The sequence below is a fragment of the Convolutriloba macropyga genome, chromosome 9, assembly GCF_964194025.1.
Source record: "Convolutriloba macropyga chromosome 9, txConMacr16.3, whole genome shotgun sequence".
Taxonomy (NCBI): Eukaryota; Metazoa; Xenacoelomorpha; order Acoela; family Convolutidae; genus Convolutriloba; species Convolutriloba macropyga.
The window spans coordinates 63,759,909-63,771,998 of record NC_134476.1 but is presented as its reverse complement, the minus strand read 5'-3'; the positions used below and the strand labels follow the sequence as shown (position 1 = coordinate 63,771,998).

The following is a 12,090-nucleotide window of genomic DNA, read 5'->3' as shown; positions in this document are numbered from 1 at the left end:
TTTTGGCCACCAAATCGTCAATTTTAGTCCGAATTGGCTCATCTTTGTGGGCATGCTCCACTTGAGCCATAGTTGGGGATAAAATAAAAAAAATCTGGCACAGCGAACCATTTTGGACAAGTTTTTACCAATTTCCAAAAAAGTATCCGCGCTCGATGAGGCTTAACTTTTTCGATCACCGAGGCTTTTTGAGGCTCTAAAATGTGTAAATATCGAATAAAAGTATTCTATGAGGTTTGAATACTCAAAAGAAAAAGCCTACAACAACTGGTGTTCTCAAGCGGTCACCCATCCAAGTACTAACCAGGCCCAATGTTGCTTAACTTCGGTGATCGGACGAGAACCGGTGCATTCAACATGGTATGGTCGTAGGCATTTGCTTAAGTGGGAGCGAATTTATATGAAACAGTATTGTATTGTAGTCTCATATTCATATACAGGATCACTTTAACTCGCCGCCTTGCGGTTTGCAAAATAGTCACTTAATACATGCAATTTTAGCCACGTTTGTGTTATAATTTATGCAATTCGTAGCCATACAGTGTATTATGACCAACGCACAAACTTTTTGCTTCCAACCTTCCACAATACAGTGGAATGGCCCCAAAACAAGGGAGAGATGAATTGGGTCCGAGGAACCTGTTCAACCGGACATTGAACCGGAGGCATGACTTCAGTGGGTTTAGGCCGGTACTTGGGAAAATCATAGCTCAATTGCTTTTAGCCTAATTGTTGTGATAAACTTATTAAATAGGTAAGTATCAACTCTATTTGATAAGTTTTATTTGAATGCACTCTGCGTTAGCGGAGTGCAGCCTAAAGAATGGAACTCAGCGATTTGCACTAACTTAAAAGTTAGTTTAATAAAGGGAAATTTTACAATTAGTATTGATGTTTCCGAGACAGTTCCAAATACCAAATATACAGTAAACGCAAGCAGGGGAACTATTAGAATGGCCTTTACAAGTATATGGGGTGTGTTTGGAGCAATGGTTAATGCTGAAATTGTCATTTACAAAAAGTATCCGCGCTCGATGAGGCTTAACTTTTTCGATCACCGAACTTAGTTTTGGCCACCAAATCGTCAGTTTTAGTCCGAAATGGCTCATTTTTTGTGGGCATGCTCCACTTGAGCCATAGTTGGGGATAAAATAAAAAAATCTGGCACAGCGAACCATTTTGGACAAGTTTTCACCAATTTCCAAAAAAGTATCCGCGCTCGATGAGGCTTAACTTTTTCGATCACCGAACTTTGTTTTGGCCACCAAATCGTCAATTTTAGTCCGAATTGGCTCATTTTTTTGTGGGCATGCTCCACTTGAGCCATAGTTGGGGATAAAATAAAAAAAATCTGGCACAGCGAACCAATTTGGACAAGTTTTTACCAATTTCCAAAAAAGTATCCGCGCTCGATGAGGCTTAACTTTTTCGATCACCGAGGCTTTTTGAGGCTCTAAAATGTGTAAATATCGAATAAAAGTATTCTATGAGGTTTGAATACTCAAAAGAAAAAGCCTACAACAACTGGTGTTCTCAAGCGGTCACCCATCCAAGTACTAACCAGGCCCAATGTTGCTTAACTTCGGTGATCGGACGAGAACCGGTGCATTCAACATGGTATGGTCGTAGGCATTTGCGTAAGTGGGAGCGAATTTATATACAACAGTATTGTATTGTAGTCTTATATTCATATACAGGATCACTTTAACTCGCCGCCTTGCGGTTTGCAAAATAGTCACTTAATACATGCAATTTTAGCCACGTTTGTGTTATAATTTATGCAATTCGTAGCCATACAGTGTATTATGACCAACGCACAAACTTTTTGCTTCCAACCTTCCACAATACAGTGGAATGGCCCCAAAACAAGGGAGAGATGAGTTGGGTCCGAGGAACCTGTTCAACCGGACATTGAACCGGAGGCATGACTTCAGTGGGTTTAGGCCGGTACTTGGGAAAATCATAGCTCAATTGCTTTTAGCCTAATTGTTGTGATAAACTTATTAAATAGGTAAGTATCAACTCTATTTGATAAGTTTTATTTGAATGCACGCTGCGTTAGCGGAGTGCAGCCTAAAGAATGGAACTGAGCGATTTGCACTAACTTAAAAATTAGTTTAATAAAGGGAAATTTTACAATTAGTATTGATGTTTCCGAGACAGTTCCAAATACCAAATATACAGTAAACGCAATTAGGGGAACTATTAGAATGGCCTTTACAAGTATATGGGGTGTGTTTGGAGCAATGGTTAATGCTGAAATTGTCATTTACAAAAAGTATCCGCGCTCGATGAGGCTTAACTTTTTCGATCACCGAACTTAGTTTTGGCCACCAAATCGTCAATTTTAGTCCGAAATGGCTCATTTTTTGTGGGCATGCTCCACTTGAGCCATAGTTGGGGGTAAAATAAAAAAATCTGGCACAGCGAACCATTTTGGACAAATTTTCACCAATTTCCAAAAAAGTATCCGCGCTCGATGAGGCTTAACTTTTTCGATCACCGAACTTTGTTTTGGCCACCAAATCGTCAATTTTAGTCCAAATTGGCTCATTTTTTGTGGGCATGCTCCACTTGAGCCATAGTTGGGGATAAAATAAAAAAAAATCTGGCACAGCGAACCATTTTGGACAAGTTTTTACCAATTTCCAAAAAAGTATCCGCGCTCGATGAGGCTTAACTTTTTCGATCACCGAGGCTTTTTGAGGCTCTAAAATGTGTAAATATCGAATAAAAGTATTCTATGAGGTTTGAATACTCAAAAGAAAAAGCCTACAACAACTGGTGTTCTCAAGCGGTCACCCATCCAAGTACTAACCAGGCCCAATGTTGCTTAACTTCGGTGATCGGACGAGAACCGGTGCATTCAACATGGTATGGTCGTAGGCATTTGCGTAAGTGGGAGCGAATTTATATACAACAGTATTGTATTGTAGTCTTATATTCATATACAGGACCACTTTAACTCGCCGCCTTGCGGTTTGCAAAATAGTCACTTAATACATGCAATTTTAGCCACGTTTGTGTTATAATTTATGCAATTCGTAGCCATACAGTGTATTATGACCAACGCACAAACTTTTTGCTTCCAACCTTCCACAATACAGTGGAACGGCCCCAAAACAAGGGAGAGATGAATTGGGTCCGAGGAACCTGTTCAACCGGACATTGAACCGGAGGCATGACTTCAGTGGGTTTAGGCCGGTACTTGGGAAAATCATAGCTCAATAGCTTTTAGCCTAATTGTTGTGATAAACTTAATAAATAGGTAAGTATCAACTCTATTTGATAAGTTTTATTTGAAATCACTCTGCGTTAGCGGAGTGCAGCCTAAAGAGTGGAACTCAGCGATTTGCACTAACTTAAAGGTTAGTTTAATAAAGGGAAATTTTACAATTAGTATTGATGTTTCCGAGACAGTTCCAAATACCAAATACACAGTAAACGCAAGCAGGGGAACTATTAGAATGGCCTTTACAAGTATATGGGGTGTGTTTGGAGCAATGGTTAATGCTGAAATTGTCATTTACAAAAAGTATCCGCGCTCGATGAGGCTTAACTTTTTCGATCACCGAACTTAGTTTTGGCCACCAAATCGTCAATTTTAGTCCGAAATGGCTCATTTTTTGTTGGCATGCTCCACTTGAGCCATAGTTGGGGGTAAAATAAAAAAATCTGGCACAGCGAACCATTTTGGACAAGTTTTCACCAATTTCCAAAAAAGTATCCGCGCTCGATGAGGCTTAACTTTTTCGATCACCGAACTTTGTTTTGGCCACCAAATCGTCAATGTTTGTCCGAATTGGCTCATTTTTTGTGGGCATGCTCCACTTGAGCCATAGTTGGGGATAAATTAAAAAAAAATCTGGCACAGCGAACCATTTTGGACAAGTTTTCACCAATTTCCAAAAAAGTATCCGCGCTCGATGAGGCTTAACTTTTTCGATCACCGAGGCTTTTTGAGGCTCTAAAATGTGTAAATATCGAATAAAAGTATTCTATGAGGTTTGAATACTCAAAAGAAAAAGCCTACAACAACTGGTGTTCTCAAGCGGTCACCCATCCAAGTACTAACCAGGCCCAATGTTGCTTAACTTCGGTGATCGGACGAGAACCGGTGCATTCAACATGGTATGGTCGTAGGCATTTGCGTAAGTGGGAGCGAATTTATATACAACAGTATTGTATTGTAGTCTTATATTCATATACAGGATCACTTTAACTCGCCGCCTTGCGGTTTGCAAAATAGTCACTTAATACATGCAATTTTAGCCACGTTTGTGTTATAATTTATGCAATTCGTAGCCATACAGTGTATTATGAGCAACGCACAAACTTTTTGCTTCCAACCTTCCACAATACAGTGGAACGGCCCCAAAACAAGGGAGAGATGAATTGGGTTCGAGGAACCTGTTCAACCGGACATTGAACCGGAGGCATGACTTCAGTGGGTTTAGGCCGGTACTTGGGAAAATCATAGATCAATTGCTTTTAGCCTAATTGTTGTGATAAACTTATTAAATAGGTAAGTATCAACTCTATTTGATAAGTTTTATTTGAATGCACTCTGCGTTAGCGGAGTGCAGCCTAAAGAATGGAACTGAGCGATTTGCACAAACTTAAAAGTTAGTTTAATAAAGGGAAATTTTACAATTAGTATTGATGTTTCCGAGACAGTTCCAAATACCAAATACACAGTAAACGCAAGCAGGGGAACTATTAGAATGGCCTTTACAAGTATATGGGGTGTGTTTGGAGCAATGGTTAATGCTGAAATTGTCATTTACAAAAAGTATCCGCGCTCGATGAGGCTTAACTTTTTCGATCACCGAACTTAGTTTTGGCCACCAAATCGTCAATTTTAGTCCGACATGGCTCATTTTTTGTTGGCATGCTCCACTTGAGCCATAGTTGGGGGTAAAATAAAAAAATCTGGCACAGCGAACCATTTTGGACAAGTTTTCACCAATTTCCAAAAAAGTATCCGCGCTCGATGAGGCTTAACTTTTTCGATCACCGAACTTTGTTTTGGCCACCAAATCGTCAATGTTTGTCCGAATTGGCTCATTTTTTGTGGGCATGCTCCACTTGAGCCATAGTTGGTGATAAAATAAAAAAAATCTGGCACAGCGAAACATTTTGGACAAGTTTTCACCAATTTCCAAAAAAGTATCCGCGCTCGATGAGGCTTAACTTTTTCGATCACCGAGGCTTTTTGAGGCTCTAAAATGTGTAAATACCGAATAAAAGTATTCTATGAGGTTTGAATACTCAAAAGAAAAAGCCTACAACAACTGCTGTTCTCAAGCGGTCGCCCATCCAAGTACTAACCAGGCCCAATGTTGCTTAACTTCGGTGATCGGACGAGAACCGGTGCATTCAACATGGTATGGTCGTAGGCATTTGCGTAAGTGGGAGCGAATTTATATACAACAGTATTGTATTGTAGTCTTATATTCATATACAGGATCACTTTAACGCGCCGCCTTGCGGTTTGCAAAATAGTCACTTAATACATGCAATTTTAGCCACGTTTGTGTTATAATTTATGCAATTCGTAGCCATACAGTGTATTATGACCAACGCACAAACTTTTTGCTTCCAACCTTCCACAATACAGTGGAACGGCCCCAAAACAAGGGAGAGATGAATTGGGTCCGAGGAACCTGTTCAACCGGACATTGAACCGGAGGCATGACTTCAGTGGGTTTAGGCCGGTACTTGGGAAAATCATAGATCAATTGCTTTTAGCCTAATTGTTGTGATAAACTTATTAAATAGGTAAGTATCAACTCTATTTGATAAGTTTTATTTGAATGCACTCTGCGTTAGCGGAGTGCAGCCTAAAGAATGGAACTGAGCGATTTGCACAAACTTAAAAGTTAGTTTAATAAAGGGAAGTTTTACAATTAGTATTGATGTTTCCGAGACAGTTCCAAATACCAAATATACAGTAAACGCAAGCAGGGGAACTATTAGAATGGCCTTTACAAGTAAATGGGGTGTGTTTGGAGCAATGGTTAATGCTGAAATTGTCATTTACAAAAAGTATCCGCGCTCGATGAGGCTTAACTTTTTCGATCACCGAACTTAGTTTTGGCCACCAAATCGTCAATTTTAGTCCGAAATGGCTCATTTTTTGTGGGCATGCTCCCCTTGAGCCATAGTTGGGGATAAAATAAAAAAATCTGGCACAGCGAACCATTTTGGACAAGTTTTCACCAATTTCCAAAAAAGTATCCGCGCTCGATGAGGCTTAACTTTTTCGATCACCGAACTTTGTTTTGGCCACCAAATCGTCAATTTTAGTCCGAGTTGGCTCATTTTTTGTGGGCAGGCTCCACTTGAGCCATAGTTGGGGATAAAATAAAAAAAATCTGGCACAGTGAACCATTTTGGACAAGTTTTCACCAATTTCCAAAAAAGTATCCGCGCTCGATGAGGCTTAACTTTTTCGATCACCGAACTTAGTTTTGGCCACCAAATCGTCAATTTTAGTCCGAAATGGCTCATTTTTTGTTGGCATGCTCCACTTGAGCCAAAGTTGGGGATAAAATAAAAAAATCTGGCACAGCGAACCATTTTGGACAAGTTTTCACCAATTTCCAAAAAAGTATCCGCGCTCGATGAGGCTTAACTTTTTCGACCACCGAACTTTGTTTTGGCCACCAAATCTTCAATTTTAGTCCGAATTGGCTCATTTTTTGTGGGCATGCTCCACTTGAGCCATAGTTGGGGATAAAATAAAAAAAATCTGGCACAGCGAACCATTTTGGACAAGTTTTTACCAATTTCCAAAAAAGTATCCGCGCTCGATGAGGCTTAACTTTTTCGATCACCGAGGCTTTTTGAGGCTCTAAAATGTGTAAATATCGAATAAAAGTATTCTATGAGGTTTGAATACTCAAAAGAAAAAGCCTACAACAACTGGTGTTCTCAAGCGGTCACCCATCCAAGTACTAACCAGGCCCAATGTTGCTTAACTTCGGTGATCGGACGAGAACCGGTGCATTCAACATGGTATGGTCGTAGGCATTTGCGTAAGTGGGAGCGAATTTATATACAACAGTATTGTATTGTAGTCTTATATTCATATACAGGATCACTTTAACTCGCCGCCTTGCGGTTTGCAAAATAGTCACTTAATACATGCAATTTTAGCCACGTTTGTGTTATAATTTATGCAATTCGTAGCCATACAGTGTATTATGACCAACGCACAAACTTTTTGCTTCCAACCTTCCACAATACAGTGGAACGGCCCCAAAACAAGGGAGAGATGAATTGGGTCCGAGGAACCTGTTCAACCGGACATTGAACCGGAGGCATGACTTCAGTGGGTTTAGGCCGGTACTTGGGAAAATCATAGATCAATTGCTTTTAGCCTAATTGTTGTGATAAACTTATTAAATAGGTAAGTATTAACTCTATTTGATAAGTTTTATTTGAATGCACTCTGCGTTAGCGGAGTGCAGCCTAAAGAATGGAACTGAGCGATTTGCACTAACTTAAAAGTTAGTTTAATAAAGGGAAATTTTACAATTAGTATTGATGTTTCCGAGACAGTTCCAAATACCAAATATACAGTAAACGCAAGCAGGGGAACTATTAGAATGGCCTTTACAAGTAAATGGGGTGTGTTTGGAGCAATGGTTAATGCTGAAATTGTCATTTACAAAAAGTATCCGCGCTCGATGAGGCTTAACTTTTTCGATCACCGAACTTAGTTTTGGCCACCAAATCGTCAATTTTAGTCCGAAATGGCTCATTTTTTGTGGGCATGCTCCCCTTGAGCCATAGTTGGGGATAAAATAAAAAAATCTGGCACAGCGAACCATTTTGGACAAGTTTTCACCATTTTCCAAAAAAGTATCCGCGCTCGATGAGGCTTAACTTTTTCGATCACCGAACATTGTTTTGGCCACCAAATCGTCAATTTTAGTCCGAAATGGCTCATTTTTTGTTGGCATGCTCCACTTGAGCCATAGTTGGGGATAAAATAAAAAAAATCTGGCACAGCGAACCATTTTGGACAAGTTTTTACCAATTTCCAAAAAAGTATCCGCGCTCGATGAGGCTTAACTTTTTCGATCACCGAGGCTTTTTGAGGCTCTAAAATGTGTAAATATCGAATAAAAGTATTCTATGAGGTTTGAATACTCAAAAGAAAAAGCCTACAACAACTGGTGTTCTCAAGCGGTCACCCATCCAAGTACTAACCAGGCCCAATGTTGCTTAACTTCGGTGATCGGACGAGAACCGGTGCATTCAACATGGTATGGTCGTAGGCATTTGCGTAAGTGGGAGCGAATTTATATACAACAGTATTGTATTGTAGTCTTATATTCATATACAGGATCACTTTAACTCGCCGCCTTGCGGTTTGCAAAATAGTCACTTAATACATGCAATTTTAGCCACGTTTGTGTTATAATTTATGCAATTCGTAGCCATACAGTGTATTATGACCAACGCACAAAAACTTTTTGCTTCCAACCTTCCACAATACAGTGGAACGGCCCCAAAACAAGGGAGAGATGAATTGGGTCCGAGGAACCTGTTCAACCGGACATTGAACCGGAGGCATGACTTCAGTGGGTTTAGGCCGGTACTTGGGAAAATCATAGCTCAATTGCTTTTAGCCTAATTGTTGTGATAAACTTATTAAATAGGTAAGTATCAACTCTCTTTGATAAGTTTTATTTGAATAAACTCTGCGTTAGCGGAGTGCAGCCTAAAGAATGCAACTGAGCGATTTGCACTAACTTAAAAGTTAGTTTAATAAAGGGAAATTTTACAATTAGTATTGATGTTTCCGAGACAGTTCCAAATACCAAATATACAGTAAACGCAAGCAGGGGAACTATTAGAATGGCCTTTACAAGTATATGGGGTGTGTTTGGAGCAATGGTTATTGCTGAAATTGTCATTTACAAAAAGTATCCGCGCTCGATGAGGCTTAACTTTTTCGATCACCGAACTTAGTTTTGGCCACCAAATCGTCAATTTAGTCCGAAATGGCTCATTTTTTGTGGGCATGCTCCACTTGAGCCATAGTTGGGGATAAAATAAAAAAATCTGGCGCAGCGAACCATTTTCGACAAGTTTTCACCAATTTCCAAAAAAGTATCCGCGCTCGATGAGGCTTAACTTTTTCGATCACCGAGGCTTTTTGAGGCTCTAAAATGTGTATATATCAAATAAAAGTGTTCTATGAGGTTTGAATTCTCGAAATAAAAAGCCTACAACACCTGGTGTTCCCAAGCGGTCACCCATCCAAGTACTAACCAGGCCCAATGTTGCTTAACTTCGGTGATCGGACGAGAACCGGTGCATTCAACATGGTATGGTCGTAGGCATTTGCGTAAGTGGGGGCGAATTTATATACAACAGTATTGTATTGTAGTCTTATATTCATATACATGATCACTTTAACTCGCCGCCTTGCGGTTTGCAAAATAGTCACTTAATACATTGAATTTTAGCCACGTTTGTGTTATAATTTATGCAATTCGTAGCCATACAGTGTATAATGACCAACGCACAAACTTTTTGCTTCCAACCTTCCACAATACAGTGGAACGGCCCCAAAACAAGGGAGAGATGAATTGGGTCCGAGGAACCTGTTCAACCGGACATTGAACCGGAGGCATGACTTCAGTGGGTTTAGGCCGGTACTTGGGAAAATCATAGCTCAATTGCTTTTAGCCTAATTGTTGTGATAAACTTATTAAATAGGTAAGTATTAACTCTATTTGATAAGTTTTATTTGAATGCACTCTGCGTTAGCGGAGTGCAGCCTAAAGAATGGAACTCAGCGATTTGCACTAACTTAAAAGTTAGTTTAATAAAGGGAAATTTTACAATTAGTATTGATGTTTCCGAGACAGTTCCAAATACCAAATATACAGTAAACGCAAGCAGGGGAACTATTAGAATGGCCTTTACAAGTATATGGGGTGTGTTTGGAGCAATGGTTATTGCTGAAATTGTCATTTACAAAAAGTATCCGCGCTCGATGAGGCTTAACTTTTTCGATCACCGAACTTAGTTTTGGCCACCAAATCGTCAATTTTAGTCCGAAATGGCTCATTTTTTGTGGGCATGCTCCACTTGAGCCATAGTTAGGGGTAAAATAAAAAAATCTGGCACAGCGAACCTTTTTGGACAAGTTTTCACCAACTTCCAAAAAAGTATCCGCGCTCGATGCGGCTTAACTTTTTCGATCACCGAACTTTGTTTTGGCCACCAAATCGTCAATTTTAGTCCGAATTGGCTCATTTTTTGTGGGCATGCTCCACTTGAGCCATAGTTGGGGTTAAAATAAAAAAAAAGTGGCACAGCGAACCATTTTGGACAAGTTTTTACCGATTTCCAAAAAAGTATCCGCGCTCGATGAGGCTTAACTTTTTCGATCACCGAACCTTGTTTTGGTCACCAAATCGTCAATTTTAGTCCGAATTGGCTCATTTTTTGTGGGTATGCTCCACTTGAGCCATAGTTGGGGATAAAATAAAAAAAAAATGTGGCACAGCGAACCATTTTGGACAAGTTTTTACCAATTTCAAAAAAATATCCGCGCTCGATGAGGCTTAACTTTTTCGATCACCGAGGCTTTTTGAGGCTCTAAAATGTGTAAATATCGAATAAAAGTGTTCTATGAGGTTTGAATACTCAAAAGAAAAAGCCTACAACACCTGGTGTTCCCAAGCGGTCACCCATCCAAGTACTAACCAGGCCCAATGTTGCTTAACTTCTGTGATCGGACGAGAACCGGTGCATTCAACATGGTATGGTCGTAGGCATTTGCGTAAGTGGGGGCGAATTTATATACAACAGTATTGTATTGTAGTCTTATATTCATATACAGGATCACTTTAACTCGCCGCCTTGCGGTTTGCAAAATAGTCACTTAATACATTGAATTTTAGCCACGTTTGTGTTATAATTTATGCAATTCGTAGCCATACAGTGTATTATGACCAACGCACAAACTTTTTGCTTCCAACCTTCCACAATACAGTGGAATGGCCCCAAAACAAGGGAGAGATGAATTGGGTCCGAGGAACCTGTTCAACCGGACATTGAACCGGAGGCATGACTTCAGTGGGTTTAGGCCGGTACTTTGGAAAATCATAGCTCAATTGCTTTTAGCCTAATTGTTGTGATAAACTTATTAAATAGATAAGTATCAACTCTAATTGATAAGTTTTATTTGAATGCACTCTGCGTTAGCGGAGTGCAGCCTAAAGAATGGAACTGAGCGATTTGCACTAACTTAAAAGTTAGTTTAATAAAGGGAAATTTTACAATTAGTATTGATGTTTCCGAGACAGTTCCAAATACCAAATAAACAGTAAACGCAAGCAGGGGAACTATTAGAATGGCCTTTACAAGTATATGGGGTGTGTTTGGAGCAATGGTTATTGCTGAAATTGTCATTTACAAAAAGTATCCGCGCTCGATGAGGCTTAACTTTTTCGATCACCGAACTTAGTTTTGGCCACCAAATCGTCAATTTTAGTCCGAATTGGCTCAATTTTTGTGGGCATGCTCCACTTGAGCCATAGTTGGGGATAAAATAAAAAAATCTGGCACAGCGATCCATTTTGGACAAGTTTTTACCAATTTCCAAAAAAGTATCCGCGCTCGATGCGGCTTAACTTTTTCGATCACCGAACTTTGTTTTGGCCACCAAATCGTCAATTTTAGTCCGAATTGGCTCATTTTTTGTGGGCATGCTCCACTTGAGCCATAGTTGGGGATAAAATAAAAAAAATGTGGCACAGCGAACCATTTTGGACAAGTTTTTACCGATTTCCAAAAAAGTATCCGCGCTCGATGAGGCTTAACTTTTTCGATCACCGAACTTTGTTTTGGTCACCAAATCGTCAATTTTAGTCCGAATTGGCTCATTTTTTGTGGGCATGCTCCACTTGAGCCATAGTTGGGGATAAAATAAAAAAAATGTGGCACAGCGAACCATTTTGGACAAGTTTTTACCAATTTCAAAAAAATATCCGCGCTCGATGAGGCTTAACTTTTTCGATCACCGAGGCTTTTTGAGGCTCTAAAATGTGTAAATATCGA

The 12,090-nt window shown here is 39.8% G+C and overlaps 9 non-coding genes across 9 annotated transcripts; all 9 read right to left on the bottom strand.

Annotated features, from left to right (window-relative positions):
• Positions 1–255: 255 nt before the first annotated feature.
• Positions 256–374, bottom strand: LOC142347174 (5S ribosomal RNA). The gene has a single exon (XR_012760191.1). It is a non-coding gene; the product is annotated as a 5S ribosomal RNA (ribosomal RNA).
• A 1,138-nt stretch (positions 375–1,512) lies between these two features.
• On the bottom strand, positions 1,513–1,631 carry LOC142347173 (5S ribosomal RNA). The gene has a single exon (XR_012760190.1). It is a non-coding gene; the product is annotated as a 5S ribosomal RNA (ribosomal RNA).
• A 1,138-nt stretch (positions 1,632–2,769) lies between these two features.
• LOC142347172 (5S ribosomal RNA) lies at positions 2,770–2,888 on the bottom strand. Its single transcript, XR_012760189.1, has one exon. It is a non-coding gene; the product is annotated as a 5S ribosomal RNA (ribosomal RNA).
• A 1,138-nt stretch (positions 2,889–4,026) lies between these two features.
• LOC142347171 (5S ribosomal RNA) lies at positions 4,027–4,145 on the bottom strand. The gene has a single exon (XR_012760188.1). It is a non-coding gene; the product is annotated as a 5S ribosomal RNA (ribosomal RNA).
• A 1,137-nt stretch (positions 4,146–5,282) lies between these two features.
• On the bottom strand, positions 5,283–5,401 carry LOC142347257 (5S ribosomal RNA). Its single transcript, XR_012760269.1, has one exon. It is a non-coding gene; the product is annotated as a 5S ribosomal RNA (ribosomal RNA).
• A 1,514-nt stretch (positions 5,402–6,915) lies between these two features.
• LOC142347170 (5S ribosomal RNA) lies at positions 6,916–7,034 on the bottom strand. The gene has a single exon (XR_012760187.1). It is a non-coding gene; the product is annotated as a 5S ribosomal RNA (ribosomal RNA).
• A 1,137-nt stretch (positions 7,035–8,171) lies between these two features.
• Positions 8,172–8,290, bottom strand: LOC142347168 (5S ribosomal RNA). The gene has a single exon (XR_012760186.1). It is a non-coding gene; the product is annotated as a 5S ribosomal RNA (ribosomal RNA).
• Positions 8,291–9,239: 949 nt separating this feature from the next.
• Positions 9,240–9,358, bottom strand: LOC142346649 (5S ribosomal RNA). The gene has a single exon (XR_012759696.1). It is a non-coding gene; the product is annotated as a 5S ribosomal RNA (ribosomal RNA).
• A 1,327-nt stretch (positions 9,359–10,685) lies between these two features.
• On the bottom strand, positions 10,686–10,804 carry LOC142347106 (5S ribosomal RNA). The gene has a single exon (XR_012760128.1). It is a non-coding gene; the product is annotated as a 5S ribosomal RNA (ribosomal RNA).
• Positions 10,805–12,090: the final 1,286 nt, after the last annotated feature.